Source organism: Anabrus simplex, chromosome X (assembly GCF_040414725.1).
Source record: "Anabrus simplex isolate iqAnaSimp1 chromosome X, ASM4041472v1, whole genome shotgun sequence".
Taxonomy (NCBI): domain Eukaryota; kingdom Metazoa; phylum Arthropoda; class Insecta; order Orthoptera; family Tettigoniidae; genus Anabrus; species Anabrus simplex.
The window spans coordinates 103,364,614-103,385,509 of record NC_090279.1 but is presented as its reverse complement, the minus strand read 5'-3'; the positions used below and the strand labels follow the sequence as shown (position 1 = coordinate 103,385,509).

At 41.8% G+C, this 20,896-nt stretch overlaps 1 protein-coding gene across 2 annotated transcripts in view; it reads left to right on the top strand.

Annotated features, from left to right (window-relative positions):
* Positions 1 to 3,083: 3,083 nt before the first annotated feature.
* LOC136886021 (retinol dehydrogenase 12) overlaps positions 3,084 to 20,896 on the top strand; it is a 140,835-nt gene continuing 123,022 nt past the window's right edge. The window contains exon 1 of one of the 2 annotated variants that reach the window (XM_067158735.2): positions 3,084 to 3,211. The gene's annotated coding sequence lies outside the window, so the exon portion shown is untranslated. Of the gene's footprint in view, positions 3,212 to 4,363; positions 4,465 to 20,896 lie in introns of those variants that run through there. The other variant, XM_067158734.2, reaches the window with a different exon arrangement.

Sequence of the window (20,896 nt, the reverse complement as noted above, 5' to 3'; positions counted from 1 at the left end):
CTAGTGAGTTCCTTCAATTTCTTCTTACTTCCACAGCTATTTGTAAGTCTTCTTTACAACCGATACCTCCTTCGTAGTCTATTTATTTCTCAATTATAATAAGTTGGGTCTTTACCACTCCTTACCACCCTTAAATGTACAAAGCTGTTTTCACATTCCTCAGCAATGACTTAAAACCATTCCTGATCTGTTTACATTTTTATTAACCCTTTTCCACCGATCATATTTACTTTTTTTAAACTGCCTCATGCCTACTTTATCAGCCATATGGTTCTGCGTAATAGTTCTACTTTTAAGACCTTCCTTTCTATCACGTTTATTTTTAACTACGACAAAAACAGCTTCATGATCTCTAATACCATCTATTACTTCGGTTCGTCTATAGAGCGCATCTGGTTTTACCAGCACCACGTCCAGGATATTCTTCCCTCTAGTTAGTTCCATCACTTTATGAATCAGCTGTCCTTCCCATATTAGCTTATTTGCGTTTTGTTGGTCATGCTTCCTATCGTTCGCATTTCCTGCCTACTTGACATCTGGTAAAATTTCCCGCTACAATCACATTCCTTTCCATGTCGTTTCCCTCATAGCTGATTATCTTATCAAATAATTCTGAATCCGTGTCAGCGCTACCCTTTCCCGGTCTGTACACTCCAAAGATATCAAATTGCCTATTATCTTTAGAAATGAGCCTTACACCTAAAATTTCATATTTGTCATCTTTAACTTTTTCGTACCTTACAAATTCTTCTTTCACCACAATGAATACTCCCCTTCCCACCATTCCTATCCTATCCCTATACACTCCAGTTCCATGAGAAAATTTCTGCATCATCATATCATTTCTCAGCCATGGTTCAACTCCTTTTACAATATCTGGTTAAGTGTATATCTATTAAATTACTTAATTCTATTCCTTTCTTTACTTTTACTTCTACAGTTGAGCACTAACATTTTTATGTCATCCCTACTTGACTTCCAGATCTCTGTACCATTATCACCGCTCCCGTTTCCCTGAATGTACCTGCCTATTACCCTTCCAGACAAATTTCCTAACTTATACGTACCACTGCGTTTTAAGTGAATGCCATCCGAGCGCAGATCCCTATCTCCTACCCACCCATTAGGATCTAGAAATTTCACTCCCAGTTTGCCACATACCCAATCCATAGTCTTAGTTAAATCCCCAATCACCCTACAATCGGTATCCCTCCTACACAATATTCCACCGATAACAATCTCTGTTTCCTTAAACTCCACCCGTGCTGCATTTACCAGATCCCACACATCTCCAACTATGTTGGCACTTATACCAGCTTGCCTTACGTTGTTGATGGCAACGTGAATACCACCTTCTCCTTCCCCTCCTCATTCTCTTCTACTTTCCTCAACAACTGCCTCAACCTAATCCCTGGATAACACTCTACCCCGGTTCCCTTTCCTCCACACACTCTCCCCACATGTCTAAAGATTGAATCCCCCATGACTAGAGCCTCAACCCTACCCACCTCATTTGATCCCCTCCCCTTCTGGTCAGCCCTATCTTTCCTGACAGCTGCAAAAGCTACTTCCTCCTCCCTTTTCTCCTTCCCGTGGCCCTGTTCCACCTGTCTTTTCATATTTTCTACTCTACATTTCCCTTTCCTACCTTTTCTCTTACTCCTACTTTCACACATCTCAGCAATAGTTCCTTGTTCCTCATCTTCCCTGTTGTTCTACCTTGAATGACTCGTACAGATTTCTCAGAGGCACCTGTTCTGAATTCTGATCCTGAATAGAACCTTCAGCCTGCAATCTCCATCTCCTTAGAACATTAGACCACCTGTCTTCTACAATTCCCCCCTTTTCTTCCCCTCCTTTTTTACACCTACTCTAACCTGTACATTGTTTGAGGGAGTCCTACCTTCCTGCAAGAATCCTAATTATCTCCCTCAAACTCTCCAGCTCCTTCCTCAATGCCTCGCCACGCCCACAGTTCCTACACTTGCACTCCTCAGTAATTCTTTACGGAAACATTATACGGTAAATAACTTACGTGCAATAAAAAGGGAGTATCGTCTAGGATAGTACTCAATGATCACACAATAATAAGGTAATTAATATACGACTACACTACAATACTACTTAGTCGTACACTATCTTTGTCCTCCAAGACCCTAACAGAATAAAAATTGCTGTTAATTACTGAATACCGCAAGGAATACAGAAGAATTACACAGTTGTAAGCTGCAGTTAAGCTTATCCTAATTACAACAACAGAATTTTAGTAAGAGAGTGTATACGGATACCTCTACTATACTACACGAATATTTTACAATAATAAAATAAGCACGCTAATTTATAATAAGATATTACTCGTATACTACTGTACAGTACTTTACAAAGATTTTAAACTACGTTCAGACGTATTATCCTAATTACAACACCGGTACCGTATGTCACTACTAAGCACAAACAGAAATGAAAATTGCAAGTTTGAAATTTGCAAGAACTACTGTACTCAAAGATTACCAACAGAGCTAAATGCCTAGACAGGTTATTATTATTAATATTATTATTATGCTCTAAGATACACACACAAAGGTACACACGAATATGGAGGCAGGATACGGTACTATCTGAATATACCGTATCTACACTACAATTCTCAACTGAAATGTGGTTATATGCTTTTTACCGCTGGTGGATTACTATTATTTTCCCTACTACGCGGGACAGAGAAAAGAAGTGTCCTTCTCTGTTAAAAAAATAGAGATTGTCTACAATATTTTCTGTTAAAACTACGCCGGGGCTTGATCTGCAATATTATTAACTTTTACCCGATGAATGAACCTTCCCACCAACAAATAATGAAAATGCCATCACTATTACATACCTCCATCAATGTTCGAAAGTTAAGAAGGGCAGCCGGTTACGAAAAAAGCCCTACTGAAGGCAAGGGCAACGGGTGACGTCATCCTATTGCCTCGGGATATCAGGGGTGGGTGCGCGCGGCCGCCATCTTGCCTCACGAGCCCTAGCACAGCTCTGCCAGATGTATAGGCAAGAGCCTCTAGCCCAGAAGGTACAAGTATTGACTACTAGTAGAAAGCAGACTGCTACTGCCCGCTAGTTGACTCACGAAATGAAGTTAACGTTCCATTGATTAAGAGCGCGGAATAGACTGCACTGAGAGTTGTGAAGCCAACAGGTTCAAATCAGGATTTGTAAGGTTAGATTATGGAGTGAATTGTTCGAAACATGTTTCCTTTACATTATTGGTATGATAATATATTACTAGTGTACACAAAACCCATTAATTACAACTCGAGTATTTAATGTGAGCGCCACCGTACAGATAGTTTACACAGAACTTGAACCCGTGGTCTCCGGTGGTTTGTATCTGTATTGCACTGAAAACAATAATGTTATTTGTTTTACGTCCGTCCTAAATGTTAGTTACTGACAGACGGCGAAGTGTCGGAATTTAGTCCACTAGCAGTTCTTTAACTAGCCCGGAGGGAGTTGTTACCTTTAAAAGGATATTACTTTCGTGAAGGTATTTTCACAGAAACAAGGAAGATACGTTATTAATCTGTAATGACCAATAGGCCTATACAGGGAACAACGTCGCGTTCACCGTGTCGAGTTCTGTAAGGGGTACACGACAGAGAAAACAGACGTGAAACAACACAAGTGAAGAAACAGTGTTCAAAATTACAACTTTAAAATATGTGAGGACTTTTCAATCTAATATTTATTAACTCCGATTACAAAATAAACTTTAAAATATTGTTTCCGTTATAGAATATGTTACAACCTCTTTGTGCAGCTTTAGTACTGACTTGGTCGTTAAGGCGCTGTGGGTAGCCGGGTCGAGTCCCGTTGGTGAAAATATTTTCAGCATTACAACACCGGCCGGCAGGGTAGGGGAGGTGGTGGTAATCACTAGACTGCGTTCCAAAACTGCCGGCAGTGTTCATATGGAGTGAGGGCATATGACTCCGTCCGTCGGATGGCGACATCAAACTTTGAGCAGCAGGCTACGTGCCGACACCGCTTTAAGCCTCTCATCTCCTCAGACGTGCACGAACATGGCCAGGAGAGAACCGAGCAAGTCGGGTGGTTTTCCGTACCTTCCCATTTTCACAGCGGGCTGTACCTTAAATAAGGCCACGGCGCGACAAACTGGAGACGAGTGAGATACTCTAATATACTGTCCAGACAAACAGGCTATTTCACTCTGGATTCACCAAGTGCACCCATTTGCATTTCAAATATCAACTTCCGGGCTTTTGTTCACGAACGTATCAGTCTGTACTATTTTTGCATAATTTGAATGATTACACTACTTGTGGATGACTTGCTCTTCATTGTTATTACTACGAAATGTCACGTGGATAGTTGTCTACCGGAGTGAGGCGCAATTTAGCAAACTAACAACGAGAACTTGAAGATTTCCTCCACGAGTTCGCTGTCGTCAAAGTAAGTCGGAATTTTCTATCATTGCTGAGTTTAATAGGTTTTGTGTTGTATGGTGTTCGTCTTGGAGGGCTCATTGTGGCTATGGAAGCAGACTACCAACACCCATCGCCACACTCTGTATGCTCCATGGTCACAGGGGTCCTGGGGTCGATTCCCGGGAGGGTCGGGAATTTTAACAAAAACTGTTTAATTCCCTTCGTACGGGGACTGGGTGTATGTGTCGTCTTCATCTTGTCGCGCAGGTCGCCTACGGGAGTCAAATAAAAAGACCTGCACCTGGCGAGCCGAAGTCCTCGGACACTGTGAAGTGAAGACGTGTGGACAGGGACCGGGGGATTTCCCCTCCTCCAAGTGATCAGAGTGTCGAGGAGAGAGAGAGACTGTTCTCATTTTAGATTCCGTATTGAAAATGAATTGAAAGGCGAATAATAAAACTTTGTTTTACACCTATTCAGTACTTAACTAGCATACAAAATTAGGATTTAATCCTTATTTTATTGCCAAATTATTAAAAACGTGGTACATGTTTAGCTCACACAATAATAATTGCGCGATGTATGACCCCACCCTAACAGATGATGATTCAAGTTCCGCTGTTTGGGGGAAAATATACCTACTGAATCGGACGTGTTTTAGCTGTTATTACAGCACATTTCAGCTCATAAACTGCAAATTGCCTATATTAATACGGAAACGACACTATTTTCTAAGCTAACGTTGTTTCCTGCTCTTTATTTCTCTGTTTGCTCTCTGTTTTGCGTAAGCACAAGCATATACAAATAAGGGTTACTTGAATACATAGCCGACCTATTGGAAGTGGTTACAAGCACGCCCGCTGCTAAGCAACGACTGGGGCATCAAGCCACTACAGTACCGCTAACCATATATAGTACGTTTACATGGGGACTGAGATCGATTTGAGTACACTTACCGTATTGAATACGATCCCCGTTTACATGTAGTAGGCTATTTGAGTATCGTATTGAATCCGCCAGGCAACATCGACGTATGCAGACGATGTAGAATTGTAGTAAAATCGATATCACCTCTTAGAATTTAAAAACGCCAAATGAAGTAGAAGGCCAGTAGATAACTTTCAGTTTTGAAAGTATGTGTGCTATTCCAAATTTAATTGGTGCAATAGATAGAACGCACATTCCAATTTTACCCCCAACAGAAGGTTATCGTGAGTTTTGTAATCGCCAGGGTTAGCCGTCTTATAATATGATTGCAGTTGTTGATCATTTATACAGGTAAATATATTTACTGGCTTATTATATTTGTTATTTTGACAGAACTTTAATGATGATGATTTTGTCAGAACAAACATGGAGTGTGTGCGCAGTCGTTTTCAATACGAGTAAAGAGTAAATGCCTTTATTTTCCTCCGATCTACAGCACTGAAACCTTATTGATCTACTAAGGAGAAAAATAATAATGCCCAACCTAGGCAGCTTAATCTAACATACACATATAATAATTCCTGTAAAATAAACATACCTGACACCAAAGCAATGAAAAAAAGCCATATTGATATAAATAATGATAATCAAATGGCAACGAGGCAGAATGGTCTGTTGTCCCTAGTATAAGACAGTATGGCAGTATGGCAATGAAAAACTAACGGGTAACATATTGCTATGTAGAGTACGATGTTGTGTCAGATTTGCATCTGCACTTTAAACAAAGAGTATATCACTTCCGGCCGGGTTCGCACTCAGCATATTTTTTCTTGAACACTGACCTCTCTGGTTTTCTGCTAAGTTTGCAAACCAGGCTTCGTATTCCCTCCACTGTCGTGCCGGTGTGCAAATTTTCACCTTACGTTTCGTTACTGTTGACCACTATTCGAACTCTATTGTCTCACTATATTTATTACCTTTAGAATCCAGACAAACCGCCACCTTAACTGAAACTATATTCACTCACCATTAACTTGGACCCTCAGCTCATATACCAACCATCTCCACATATTAGCTTTATCCTTAACACCTATCCAATTTACAATCACTCTCTTCCTCATTCACTGCACACTTTACCGCCTACGAATTTAACTATTCAATCACTCTTGTCATAGTTACGAATAACACACAAACTCCGCTATTCTCATGTGTACACCAATTTACATTCTACTGCAAATTGCCTTTTTTGCTTCTTGTCACTATGCCTTCGTCCAATTTATTCTTCTTACCCCATATCTCCCTTAGGCTCAAACTTCTTCCTTTCGCCAGGGTACCTCTTGCTTCTTCTTCCTGCCTCCCAGCCGTATTTTCACTTCCTTTGTGTGCTCTTGTCACATCTTGTGTTTCCGCCCCCACAGTCACTTCCTGTATCTTCCTTTCTTCTCTCCCACAGGCCTTCGTCCTCAGCTCCTTAATTAATGCCTTGCTCTCGTTGGTTTCCTTCCTTATTTCCGTCCTCATCTCAGCTGTTACCTCTCTGGCTGCTTCTTCGATCGATTTGTAAATAGCATCTATCAAGTTAATTTCTTCATGCTGCGACCTTGGGTCCATTGTCTTATTTTCTTTGGTTCTTTCTTTATCTCCAGGTCCGTCTTCACCCACTTTACTGTCTCTCACTTGCTTTTCTTCCACTCCCTTCCCCACTACCCCTTCGTTCTTCAGTAGTATAATAAGCGGGTTCGGGCGCCTCCTCCCGCGGGAAATTTGAATTCTGGCGGGAAATTTGAATTTTGGCGGGAAATTAGAATTCTGGCGGGAGATTTGAATTCTGGCGCGAGATTTGAATTTGTAAACAAAGCCACGTGCTTTTTGACAGCTGTCATCGACAACAACGCATCGCTAACCTTACTGCTGCCATCTTGACGGGCCTAAACCTCAGTGGTACAAACTTAACCTAACTAGCGCGAGGTAAACAAAGCCACGTGTTTTTTGACAGCCACGTGCTTTTGACAGACAACAACGCATCGCTAACCTCAGTACTGCCATCTTGACGGGCCTAAACCTCAGTAGTACCAACTTAACCTAACTAGCGCGTGGTAAACAAAGCCACGTGCTTTTTTGACAGCCGTCATCCGCCATCTTTAAACCACAGAGCACTGTGCTGCCCTCTTTATCGTAGTAGATGTAAAATTCGTCACCTGTCATCGGCAGTGCTGCCATCTTGGCGGGCCTAAACCTTAGTGCTACCAACTTAACCTCACTAGCTCGAGATAAACAAAGCCACGTGCAGCTGTCATCCGCCATCTTTAATCCAGAGAGCATCGTGCTGCCCTCTTTAGCTACTTACCATTGAAATGTGGTACGTCACAGCAGTCATCCGCCATCTTGCATCGCAAACCTCAGTGCTGCACTCTTTAGTTTGAAATGTAGTGGCGGTAAATTCCACGTGCTCTTGTTTGGAAAAAAAGCCACGTGCAGCTGTCATCCACCATCTTGCATCGCAAACCTCAGTGCTGCACTCTTTAGTTTGAAATGTAGTGGCGGCAAATTCCACGTGCTCTTGTTTGGAAACAAAGCCACGTGCAGCTGTCATCCGCCATCTTTAATCCAGAGAGCACCGTGCTGCCCTCTTTAGCTACTTACCTTTGAAATGTGGTACGTCACAGCTGTCATCCGCCATCTTGCATTGCAAACCTCAGTGCTGCACTCTTTAGTTTGAAATGTAGTGACGGCAAATTCCACGTGCTCTTGTTTGGAAACAAACCTATGCGCTTTTCTGTCAGCTATCATCCGCCATCTTTAATCTAGAGAGCATCGTGCTGTCCTCTATGTGGTGGTGGTAAATTCTACACGCTTTACAAACCCATGTGCTTTTCTGACAGCTGTCAACCGCCAGAGAGCACCGTGCTGCTGTTTAGTAAACAAAGCCACGTGCTATTTTGACCGCTGTCGTCCGCCATCTTTAATCCACAGAGCACCGTGCTGCTCTCTGTAGTAGCGGGTAATTTGAAAAGTTCTGTTAGCTGTCATCCGCCATCTTTAATCAAGAGAGCACCGTGGTGCCATCTTTAGTTGAACTGTGGTGGCGGCAAATTCCACGTGCTCTTGTTTAGTAAACAAACTCACGCGCTTTTTGTCAGCTGTCATCCGCCATCTTACATCGCAAACCTCAGTGCTACACTCTTTAGTTGAAAAATGGTGGCGGATAATTTAAAAAGAAAAATTCTACAGCAGCCATCTCTCGACGCTAATTGCACAAGATGGTGGCTATACATAACTCCTTACAGGTGCTTATGCGAGATGATCGCTATACATAGTTTCTTATGAGACTCCCTTGGGATGCTTGCGCAAGATGGCGGTTATACAAGGCTCCTTATGAGACACCCTAGGGATGCTTGCGCAAGATGGCGGTTGCACTTATGAGGCGGCTTAAGGGTCCTTGCACAAGATGGCTAGAGACGCCCTAAGGATGCTTGCGCAAGATGGCGGACGCAAGATCGCGGCTATACATAGCTCCTTATGAGACAGCCAGTACTCGATACAACATGTGATCAGAACATTGATTGATGTGTTCAGAACACAAAATAAGTGATCAAGACTAGAATCGAACACTGTACTCGATGTCGTTAACTTCAACATGTGATTAAAACACTGTTTGAAGTGTTCAGAACACTACATAAGTAGAATCGAACGCTGTACAACATGTTAGGGGATACCTTTGTTCTAAGAAGATCAGATTGAAAATAACAAGACTAGAATTGAACACTGCACTCGATACAACATGTGATCAGAACATTGATTAATGTGTTCAGATCACTAAACTTGTAGAACCGAACACTGTACAACATGTTAGGTATACCTTTGTTCTTAGAAGATCAGATTGAAACATAACAAGACTAGAATCGAACACTGCACTCGATGTCGTTAACCTTAACATGTGATTTGATACAACATGTTAGGGGATACCTTTGTTCTAAGAAAATTAGATTGAAGCATAGCAAGACTAGAATCGAACACTGTAAGAACATTGTTTGATATGTTCAGAGCAAAAGTACAACTTCAATGATTTACCTAGTGTAAAACACACACTGTGCACATATCGCATAGCTATCTCGCCTATCACTTGCCTAGTATTAAAATCAAAAACACGCTGTTCACATATCGCATAGCTAACTCGGCAACACTTCAAATGATTTGCTTGGTACGAAAATAAAAAAATCTATACCGCGTAGCTAACTCGTTCATCACACTGCTAAGACGCTTAGTAATTGCAAATACACTGATATATGTCATACGAAAATCAAGAAAGCATACTGCGTAGCCAACTCGCTCGGGTCACTCGCTTAGTAATTGCAACACGACTAGAACACTGATACACGTTACTCTTTTTCTTTTTCTGGAAAAACACACACACACACACACACACACACACACACACACACACACACACACACGGATAAGAATGTTCCGAGATACTACATACTTACATGTTAAAAAATAGGGGGATGAAAGATCATAAATGATATGTACACATGTAGTCTCCTCCAAGTTGTAAGACGAAATAGACGCAGTACTGCGAGTTTCCGCTCTAGCTAGCGAACGGAAGTAGCATGATATCTCAGCAAAAAAAAAAAAAAAAAAAAAAAAAAATACGCGTGAGCTTGCAAGTCAGACACAATGATGGATACCGCGATTCAAATCCTGGCAATTTACGCCGTCAGGAAGGGCATCCGGCTGTAAAACAATAGTTCATGTTACGGCGACTTAAAATTTAAGAAGAGCATCTAGCTGTAAATCCCCGATTCTCGTGTTAGAAGTTGTAAAACAGATTCTTGATGCGAGTTCTTTGACGTCAGGTAGGGCAACCGGTCGAAAATAATAGTGTATGATGTAAGAGGCTAGATACTGCTAGTTTTGCGTCAGGAAGGGCAACTAGTCTTAAAACAAATTCTTGCGATTTAATATCTTAGCTTTGCGTCAGGAAGGGCATCCGGCTGTAAAACAATAGTTCGTGATACAGCGATTTAAAATCTAAGAAGAGCATCTAGCTGTAAATCCCCGATTCTCGTGTTAGAATTTGTAAAACAGATTCTTAATCCGTGTTCTTTGACGTCAGGAAGGGCAACCGGTCGAAAACAATAGTGTGTGATGTAAGAGATTAGATACTGCTAGTTTTGCGTCACGAAGGGCAACTAGTCTTAAAACAAATTCTTGCGGTTTAAAATCTTAGTTTTGCGTCAAGAAGGGCATCCGGCTGTAAAACAATAGTTCACGATACAGCGACTTAAAATTTAAGAAGTGCATCTAGCTGTAAATCCCCGATTCTCGTGTTAGAATTTGTAAAACAGATTCTTAATCCGTGTTCTTTGACGTCAGGAAGGGCAACCTGTCTAAAACAATAGTGTGTGATGTAAGAGGTTAGATACTGCTAGTTTTGCGTCAGGAAGGGCAACTAGTCTTAAAACAAATTCTTGCGGTTTAAAATCTTAGTTTTGCGTCAAGAAGGGCATCCGGCTGTAAAACAACAGTTCACGATACAGCGATTTAAAATCTAAGAAGAGCATCTAGCTGTAAATCCCCGATTCCCGTGTTAGAAGTTGTAAAACAGATTCTTAATCCTAGTTCTTTGACGTCAGGAAGGGCAACCGGTCGAAAACAATAGTGTATGATGTAAGAGGCTAGATACTACCAGTTTTGCGTCAGGAAGGGCAACTAGTCTTAAACAAATTCTTGCGATTTAAAATCTTAGTTTTGCGTCAGGAAGGGCATCCGGCTGTAAAACAATAGTTCACGATACAGCGATTTAAAATCTAAGAAGAGCATCTAGCTGTAAATCCCCGATTCTCGTGTTAGAATTTGTAAAACAGATTCTTAATCCGTGTTCTTTGACGTCAGGAAGGGCAACCGGTCGAAAACAATAGTGTGTGATGTAAGAGATTAGATACTGCTAGTTTTGCGTCACGAAGGGCAACTAGTCTTAAAACAAATTCTTGCGGTTTAAAATCTTAGTTTTGCGTCAAGAAGGGCATCCGGCTGTAAAACAATAGTTCACGATACAGCGACTTAAAATTTAAGAAGTGCATCTAGCTGTAAATCCCCGATTCTCGTGTTAGAATTTGTAAAACAGATTCTTAATCCGTGTTCTTTGACGTCAGGAAGGGCAACCTGTCTAAAACAATAGTGTGTGATGTAAGAGGTTAGATACTGCTAGTTTTGCGTCAGGAAGGGCAACTAGTCTTAAAACAAATTCTTGCGGTTTAAAATCTTAGTTTTGCGTCAAGAAGGGCATCCGGCTGTAAAACAACAGTTCACGATACAGCGATTTAAAATCTAAGAAGAGCATCTAGCTGTAAATCCCCGATTCCCGTGTTAGAAGTTGTAAAACAGATTCTTAATCCTAGTTCTTTGACGTCAGGAAGGGCAACCGGTCGAAAACAATAGTGTGTGATGTAAGAGGCTAGATACTACCAGTTTTGCGTCAGGAAGGGCAACTAGTCTTAAACAAATTCTTGCGATTTAAAATCTTAGTTTTGCGTCAGGAAGGGCATCCGGCTGTAAAACAATAGTTCACGATACAGCGATTTAAAATCTAAGAAGAGCATCTAGCTGTAAATCCCCGATTCTCGTGTTAGAAGTTGTAAAACAGATTCTTAATCTGAGTTCTTTGACGTCAGGAAGGGCAACCGGTCGAAAACAATAGTGTATGATGTAAGAGGCTAGATACTGCTAGTTTTGCGTCAGGAAGGGCACTAGTCTTAAAACAAATTCTTGCGATTTAAAATCTTAGTTTTGCGTCAGGAAGGGCATCCGGCTGTAAAACAATAGTTCGTGATACAGCGATTTAAAATCTAAGAAGATCATCTAGCTGTAAATCCCCGATTCTCGTGTTAGAAGTTGTAAAACAGATTCTTAATCCGAGTTCTTTGACGTCAGGAAGGGCAACCGGTCGAAAACAATAGTGTATGATGTAAGAGGCTAGATACTGCTAGTTTTGCGTCAGGAAGGGCAACTAGTCTTAAAACAAATTCTTGCGATTTAAAATCTTAGTTTTGCGTCAGGAAGGGCATCCGGCTGTAAAACAATAGTTCGTGATACAGCTATTTAAAATCTAAGAAGAGCATCTAGCTGTAAATCCCCGATTCTCGTGTTAGAAGTTGTAAAACAGTTTCTTAATCCGAGTTCTTTGACGTCCGGAAGGGCAACCTGTCGAAAACAATAGTGTATGATGTAAGAGGCTAGATACTGCTAGTTTTGCGTCAGGAAGGGCAACTAGTCTTAAAACAAATTCTTGCGATTTAAAATCTTAGTTTTGCGTCAGGAAGGGCATCCGGCTGTAAAACAATAGTTCATGATACAGCGATTTAAAATCTAAGAAGAGCATCTAGCTGTAAATCCCCGATTCTCGTGTTAGATTCTTAATCCGAGTTCTTTGACGTCAGGAAGGGCAACCGGTCGAAAACAATAGTGTATGACGTAAGAGGCTAGATACTACTAGTTTTGCGTCAGGAAGGGCAACTAGTCTTAAAACGAATTCTTGCGATTTAAAATCTTAGTTTTGCGTCAGGAAGGGCATCCGGGTGTAAAACGATAGTTCGTGATACAGCGATTTAAAATCTAAGAAGTGCATCTAGCTGTAAATCCCCGATTCTCGTATTAGATTCTTAATCCTAGTTCTTTGACGTCCGGAAGGGCAACCGTTCGAAAACAATAGTGTATGATGTAAGAGGCTAGATACTGCTAGTTTTGTGTCAGGAAAAGTATCTAGTCTTAAAACAAATTCTTGCGATTTAAAATCATAGTTTTGCGTCAGGAAGGGCATCCGGCTGTAAAACAATAGTTCACGATACAGCGATTTAAAATCTAAGAAGTGCATCTAGCTGTAAAACCCCGATTCTCGTGTTAGAAGTTGTAAAACAGATTCTTAATCCAAGTTCTTTGACGTCAGGAAGGGCAACCGGTCGAAAACAATAGTGTATGATGTAAGAGGCTAGATACTGCTAGTTTTACGTCAGGAAGGACAACACAACAAATTCTTGCGATTTAAAATCTGTAAAATATATTTTTATTCCCAAGAGAATCGAACCCGAGACTGCCGGGTGAGAGGCATGCACACTAAACCAAACTGTAGGCTATAGGTTACATTTTTTTGTTCCACAGTCTTTGAAGTTGTATCAGCGCAATCATTCTGAGCGAGTACGGAATGCATGTGTTAGCTGAAATTGTATACGTATCTTCCGGCTGCACTAACCTTGAACAAAGTCACGGTGTGCTGATGAGCGACTTGTAACTCACCGTGTAAGCACCTAACATGATTGTACAGAGAGGTTAAAACACACAGTGCCAGCATATAGCCCACTCCTATCGATAGAGCCTGCATGACGCCGGCATGTAGGCTTCTCCTGTTGAAGGAGCCTGCACAAGGTTTAACAACTGCCATCAACAGCCCTTACTTAACACTAGCTTTTTCTTGCACGCCCTCGAAACTTCCTAAGAATGTAATATACTACCGTAGGGAGAGGGTAAGACCCGGTGCCGGCACATAGCCTACTCCTACCGAAGAAGCCTGCACACAGCTTAACGCCTCCATCCGACAAATGAATCACCCTCAACGTCTTGTACTCACAATCATTTTCGAAGGAGTCTGCACAAGGTTTAACACCCCTATCAACAGCCCTTACTTAATGCTAGCTTTTTTGCACACCCCTTCTCTTAGATCATACACCATAGTTTTACGACCGGTTACCCTTCCTGACTAGGATTTTAAATCGCAGTATGCGCGATAAATTTGTTATAGCGTGTTTTATAACTAGATGTCCCGGTACCGGCACATAGCGTACTCCTACCGAAGAAGCCTGCACAAGGCTTATTACCTCCATCCGACAGATGAATCACCATCAACGTCTTGTACTCAAAATCATTTTCGAAGGAGTCTGCACAAGGTTTAACGCCCCCTATCAACAGCCCTTACTTAATACTGGCTTTTTGCACACCCCGACTCTTAGATCATACACCATAGTTTTACGACCGGTTGCCCTTCCTGACTAGGATTTTAAATCGCAGTATACGTGATAAATTTGTTATAGCGGGTTTTATAACTAGATATCCCAGTGCCGGCACATAGCCTACTCCTACCGAAGAAGCCTGCACAAGGCTTATTGTCTCCATCCGACAAATGAATCACCATCAACGTCTTGCACTCACAATCATTTTCGAAGGAGTCTGCATAAGGTTTAACGCCCCCATCAACAGCCCTTACTTAATGCCAGCTTTTTTCCACACCCCCCTCTTAGATCATACACCTTAGTTTTACGACCGGTTGCTCTTCCTGACTAGGATTTTAAATCGCAGTATACGCGATAAATTTGTTATAGCGGTTTTTATAACTAGATATCCGGGTACCGGCACATAGCCTACACCTACCGAAGAAGCCTGCACAAGGCCTATTACCTCCATCCGACAGATGAATCACCATCAACGTCTTGTACTCAAAATCATTTTCGAAGGAGCCTGCGCAAGGTATAACGCCCCCTATCAACAGCCCTTACTTAATGCCAGCTTTTTTGCACGCACCGCCTCTTAGATCATACACCATAGTTTTACGACCGGTTACCCTTCCTGACTAGGATTTTAAATCGATAACTAGATGTCCCGGTACCGGCACATAGCCTACTCCTACCGAAGAAGCCTGCACATAGCTTAACGCCTCCATCCGACAAATGAATCACCCTCAACACTCTTCAATCATTCTCGCTACTTCGGAAGATAGCGGGTTCGAACTCCTACTGTCGGAAGCCGTAAATAAATAGCAAATGCTAGGCGGGGGACCTGCGCGATCGTCATAAAATGATCTAGCCGGATGCCCTTCCTGACGGCATAAGTTGCCAGGATTTGAATCGCGGTATCCATCATTGTGTCTGACTTGCAAGCTCACGCGTATTTTTTTTTGCTGAGATATCATGCTACTTCCGTTCGCTAGCTAGAGCGGAAACTCGCAGTACTGCGTCTATTTCGTCTTACAACTTGGAGGAGACAACATGTGTACGTATAATTTATGATCTTTCATCCCCCTATTTTTTTAACATGTAAGTATGTAGTATCTCGGAACATTCTTATCCGCGCGCGCGCGTGTGTGTGTGTGTGTGTGTTTCGAGAAAAAGAAAAAGAGTAACGTGTATCAGTGTTCTAGTCGTGTTGCAATTACTAAGCGAGTGACCCGAGCGAGTTGGCTACGCAGTTGGCTTTCTTGATTTTCGTATGATATATATCAGTGTATTTGCAATTACAAAGCGTCTTAGCAGTGTGATGAACGAGTTAGCTACGCGGTATAGATTTTTTTATTTTCGTACTAAGCAAATCATTTGAAGTGTTGCCGAGTTAGCTATGCGATATGTGCACAGTGTGTTTTTGATTTTCATACTAGGCAAGTGATTGGCGAGATAGCTATGCGATATGTGCACAGTGTGTGTTTTACACTACGTAAATCATTGAAGTTGTACTTTTGCTCTGAACACATCAAACAATGCTCTGATCACATGTTGTATCGAGTGCAGTGTTCAATTCTAGTCTTGTTATGTTTCAATCTGATCTTCTTAGAACAAAGGTATCCCCTAACATGTTGTACAGTGTTCGGTTCTACTTGTTTAGTGATCTGAACACATCAATCAATGTTCTGATCACATGTTAAGGTTAACGACATCGAGTGCTGTGTTCAATTCTAGTCTTGTTATGTTTCAATCTGATCTTCTTAGAACAAAGGTATCCCCTAACATGTTGTATCAAATCACATGTTAAGGTTAACGACATCGAGTGCAGTGTTCGATTCTAGTCTTGTTATGTTTCAATCTGATCTTCTTAGAACAAAGGTATCCCCTAACATGTTGTACAGTGTTCGGTTCTACATGCTTAGTGATCTGAACACATCAATCAATGTTCTGATCACATGTTGTATCGAGTGCAGTGTTCAATTCTAGTCTTGTTATGTTTCAATCTGATCTTCTTAGAACAAAGGTATCCCCTAACATGTTGTACAGTGTTCGGTTCTACTTGTTTAGTGATCTGAACACATCAATCAATGTTCTGATCACATGTTAAGGTTAACGACATCGAGTGCTGTGTTCAATTCTAGTCTTGTTATGTTTCAATCTGATCTTCTTAGAACAAAGGTATCCCCTAACATGTTGTACAGTGTTCGGTTCTACTTGTTTAGTGATCTGAACACATCAATCAATGTTCTGATCACATGTTAAGGTTAACGACATCGAGTGCAGTGTTCGATTCTAGTCTTGATCACTTATTTTGTGTTCTGAACACATCAATCAATGTTCTGTTCACATGTTGTATCGAGTGCAGTGTTCAATTCTGGTCTTGTTATGTTTCAATCTGATCTTCTTAGAACAAAGATATCCCCTAACATGTTGTACAGCGTTCGATTCTACTTATGTAGTGTTCTGAACACTTCAAACAATGTTTTAATCACATGTTGAAGTTAACGACATCGAGTACAGTGTTCGATTCTAGTCTTGATCACTTATTTTGTGTTCTGAGCACATCAATCAATGTTCTGATCACATGTTGTATCGAGTACTGGCTGTCTCATAAGGAGCTATGTATAGCCGCGATCTTGCGTCCGCCATCTTGCGCAAGCATCCTTAGGGCGTCTCTAGCCATCTTGTGCAAGGACCCTTAAGCCGCCTCATAAGAGCAACCGCCATCTTGCGCAAGCATCCCTAGGGTGTCTCATAAGGAGCCTTGTATAACCGCCATCTTGCGCAAGCATCCCAAGGGTGTCTCATTAGAAACTATGTATAGCGATCATCTCGCATAAGCACCTGTAAGGAGTCATGTATAGCCACCATCTTGTGCAATTAGCGTCGAGAGATGGCTGCTGTAGAATTATTCTTTTTAAATTATCCGCCACCATTTTTCAACTAAAGAGTGTAGCACTGAGGTTTGCAATGTAAGATGGCGGATGACGGCTGACAAAGAGCGCGTGAGTTTGTTTACTAAACAAGAGCACGTGAAATTTGCCGCCACCACAGTTCAACTAAAGATGGCAGCACGGTGCTCTCTTGATTAAAGATGGCGGATGACAGCTAACAGAACTTTTCAAATTACCCGCTACTACAGAGAGCAGCACGGTGCTCTGTGGATTAAAGATGGCGGATGACAGCTGACGAAATTGCCCGCAGCACAGTGCTCTATTGATTAAAGATGGCGGACGACAGCTGTCAAAAAAGCACGTGGCTTTGTTTACTAAACAGGAGCACGTAGAATTTGCCGCCACAACATTTCAAAGGTATCTAGCTAAAGAGTACAGCACTGAGGTTTGTGATGCAAGATGGCGGATGACAGCTGTCAAAAAGCACGTGGAATTTGTCACCGGCACAAAGAGGGCAGCACGGTGCTCTCTGGCGGTTGACAGCTGTCAGAAAAGCACATGGGTTTGTAAAGCGTGTAGAATTTACCACCACCACATAGAGGGCAGCACGGTGCGCTCTAGATTAAAGATGGCGGATGATAGCTGACAAAAAAGCGCATAGGTTTGTTTCCAAACAAGAGCACGTGGAATTTGCCGTCACTACATTTCAAACTAAAGAGTGCAGCACTGAGGTTTGCGATGCAAGATGGCGGATGACAGCTGTGACGTACCACATTTCAAAGGTAAGTAGCTAAAGAGGGCAGCACGGTGCTCTATGGATTAAGGATGGCGGATGACAGCTGCACGTGGATTTGTTTATCTCACGCTAGTGAGGTTAAGTTGGTAGCACTAAGGTTTAGGCCCGCCAAGATGGCAGCACTGCCGATGACAGGTGACGAATTTTACATCTACTACGATAAAGAGGGCAGCACAGTGCTCTGTGGTTTAAAGATGGCGGATGACAGCTGTCAAAAAAGCACGTGGCCGTCAAAAAGCACGTGGCTTTGTTTACCACACGCTAGTTAGGTTAAGTTGGTACCACTAAGGTTTAGGCCCATCAAGATGGCAGTACTGAGGTTAGCGATGCGTTGTTGTCTGTCAAAAGCACGTGGCTGTCAAAAAACACGTGGCTTTGTTTACCTCGCGCTAGTTAGTTTAAGTTTGTACCAGTGAGGTTTAGGCCCGTCAAGATGGCAGCAGTAAGGTTAGCGATGCGTTGTTGTCGATGACAGCTGTCAAAAAGCACGTGGCTTTGTTTACAAATTCAAATCTCGCGCCAAAATTTAAATCTCCCGCCAGAATTCAAATTTCCCGCCAAAATTCAAATTTCCCGCCAGAATTCAAATTTCCCGCGGGAGGAGGCGCCCGAACCCGCTTATTATACTACTTTCTTCCTATTCTCTTCCATTTCCTGTAATTTATTCGCTGTCCACACTCTGGTCCATAGTCCATTGGATACTACTAGTTGTTGCCCCTTAATGTAGGCTCTTAACCCTTGTATTTTAGCCCTGACTAAATGTTTTTTCAGGGTGTTTGTATTCTTTACCTCTTCTCTTCCCATGTCTCTTTTAATCCAAATTTTTGTGCTGCGCCTCTTATCACCACTTCCGCCATCAGGGTGAAAACAACTTCAGTTTTATCGGCCTATCACCCCGTTTTTTACCTATCCTTTCCACATCATCAATATCATTATTTTCTGAATAACTTCCACAACTTTGTAGGTTGTCAGCACTTTGTCTTCCCCTTTTTCTTCCGGCACTCCATACATAAATAAGCATTTCTTCCTGTGTTCTCGGTTGCTGTCTTCAATTTCTGCTTTCAGCTTCACCACCTCTTCCTCCATCTCCTTTATTTTTGCCTTTAGTGATATCATTTCTCTCTCGCTGTTTTCCACTTTGTTCATTGTCTTTCATCATATTTTTAATCTGCTCAAACGGACATACTTCTTCCACCACTTCTTTCTGCTTTCTGCTTTTCAATACAATCTCAGTACGATCCGCGTTTACACAGCGTATTCAATACGGGAAGTGTACTCAGATCGATCTGAATCCTGCATGTAAACGTACCGATAATCTACCATAGAGTTCAGTAGCGTAGCCAGGATCGGCCAATGGGGGGGGGGGGTTACAGTTACAAAATTAAGATATAACATAATGAAAGTGCTTGTGCTTGTGCGTGTCTGGTACGCGCATGCATGACTGTCATAAGGATACTGATACAAGAGTGAATTACTGTATGTGATATTCAGATTGCAATACACTACAAAATTCTTACTTTAAAATACAGAACAAGAACAATATGATCGAGGTCAGCAGTTTTATCTCAAACGGTATGTTCAGTTTACAATCTAAAATCTAATTTTCGAGGCTTCCTAGAAAATAAATTTAACACATCTGTTGGTTTTACAACTATGTCTCTGTGAATGTTCAAGGGAGCCAACCCGTTGAGTCGACTTTCACTTGTGGTATTTCTGAGGTAGGTTTTAAGGCGTCTTAATGTTGAAAATGATCTCTCACTGGCTGCAGTGGTGACAGGTAGGGTGGCAAACACTCTCAACAAGCAGTAGATTGCAGGGAGTTTATCTTGATCACATAAAAGAAGTTTATTGTTTACTGTCAGTTTCTATTTATTTTCTTTTTGTGAAAGTTCAATGGGGGGGGGGTTCTAACCCCCAGTAACCCCCCCCCTGGCTACGCCCCTGATAGAGTTAGTATATTATACACTAGAGGTAGCATTGGCGCTGCAGTCGCGTGCGAAGTTGAACGAGCGCGCTGTTCGGCAAAAGCTGTATTGTTTGGCACTGTCACTACTGGAGCTTCCCGATAAATTGAAGTATATACTTCTCTGAAGACAAATGCCAGTCTCCTGTGCACCTTATGGCTGCAAAGAGAGGTTCATAAAGGGCAGTGGCGTATCATTTCAGAGGTATGTTTCCTTGAAATTCATTTCCGAGCGTATACAGTAATACTTTGGCCTACTTGGGCTGACTTCGCGACTGATTCCCCTGTCGGCGCGAATGAGTTTCTTTGGATCTTTCCTTGAACACTGAAAATAAAGTTTTAGGAAATATAAGGGATGACATTTTCCTTTCGCTGAATGGCCATGCTTTTGAAAGCAAATATGCAGAAAAATCATGTGCATGATACCGAGCGAGTGGCTGCAGGCTTTAGGTCACGTAGCTGTCAGCTTGATCCCTACTGTCAGCAGCACTGAAGATAGTTTCCAATTTTTACACCTTAATTAAAGCCACAGTCGTTTCCTTCCCACTCTTAGCCCTTTCCTGTCCCATAATCGCCGTAAGACCTATGTGTGTCGGTGCAACGTAAAACAAATTGGTACAAAAAAGAAAATAAGAAAAGTTGTGCATGATAGCCTGGAACTGTGCTCCGTTTTTCAGTTTCTGTGTGTATTTATAGTTTGTTGCTTTCTCTTCGAACAGTACGTGTAGCAATCCCCGTTCATACCTTACCAGACTAAATGTGAACATCTGAGTCCTTTACTCCTTTAAATGGCATATTTACTATATACAAGCATAATACGTAAATTAATGACCGAGCGAGTTGGCAATGCGGTTAGAGCCACGCAGCTGTAAGTTTGCTTTCGAGAAATAGTG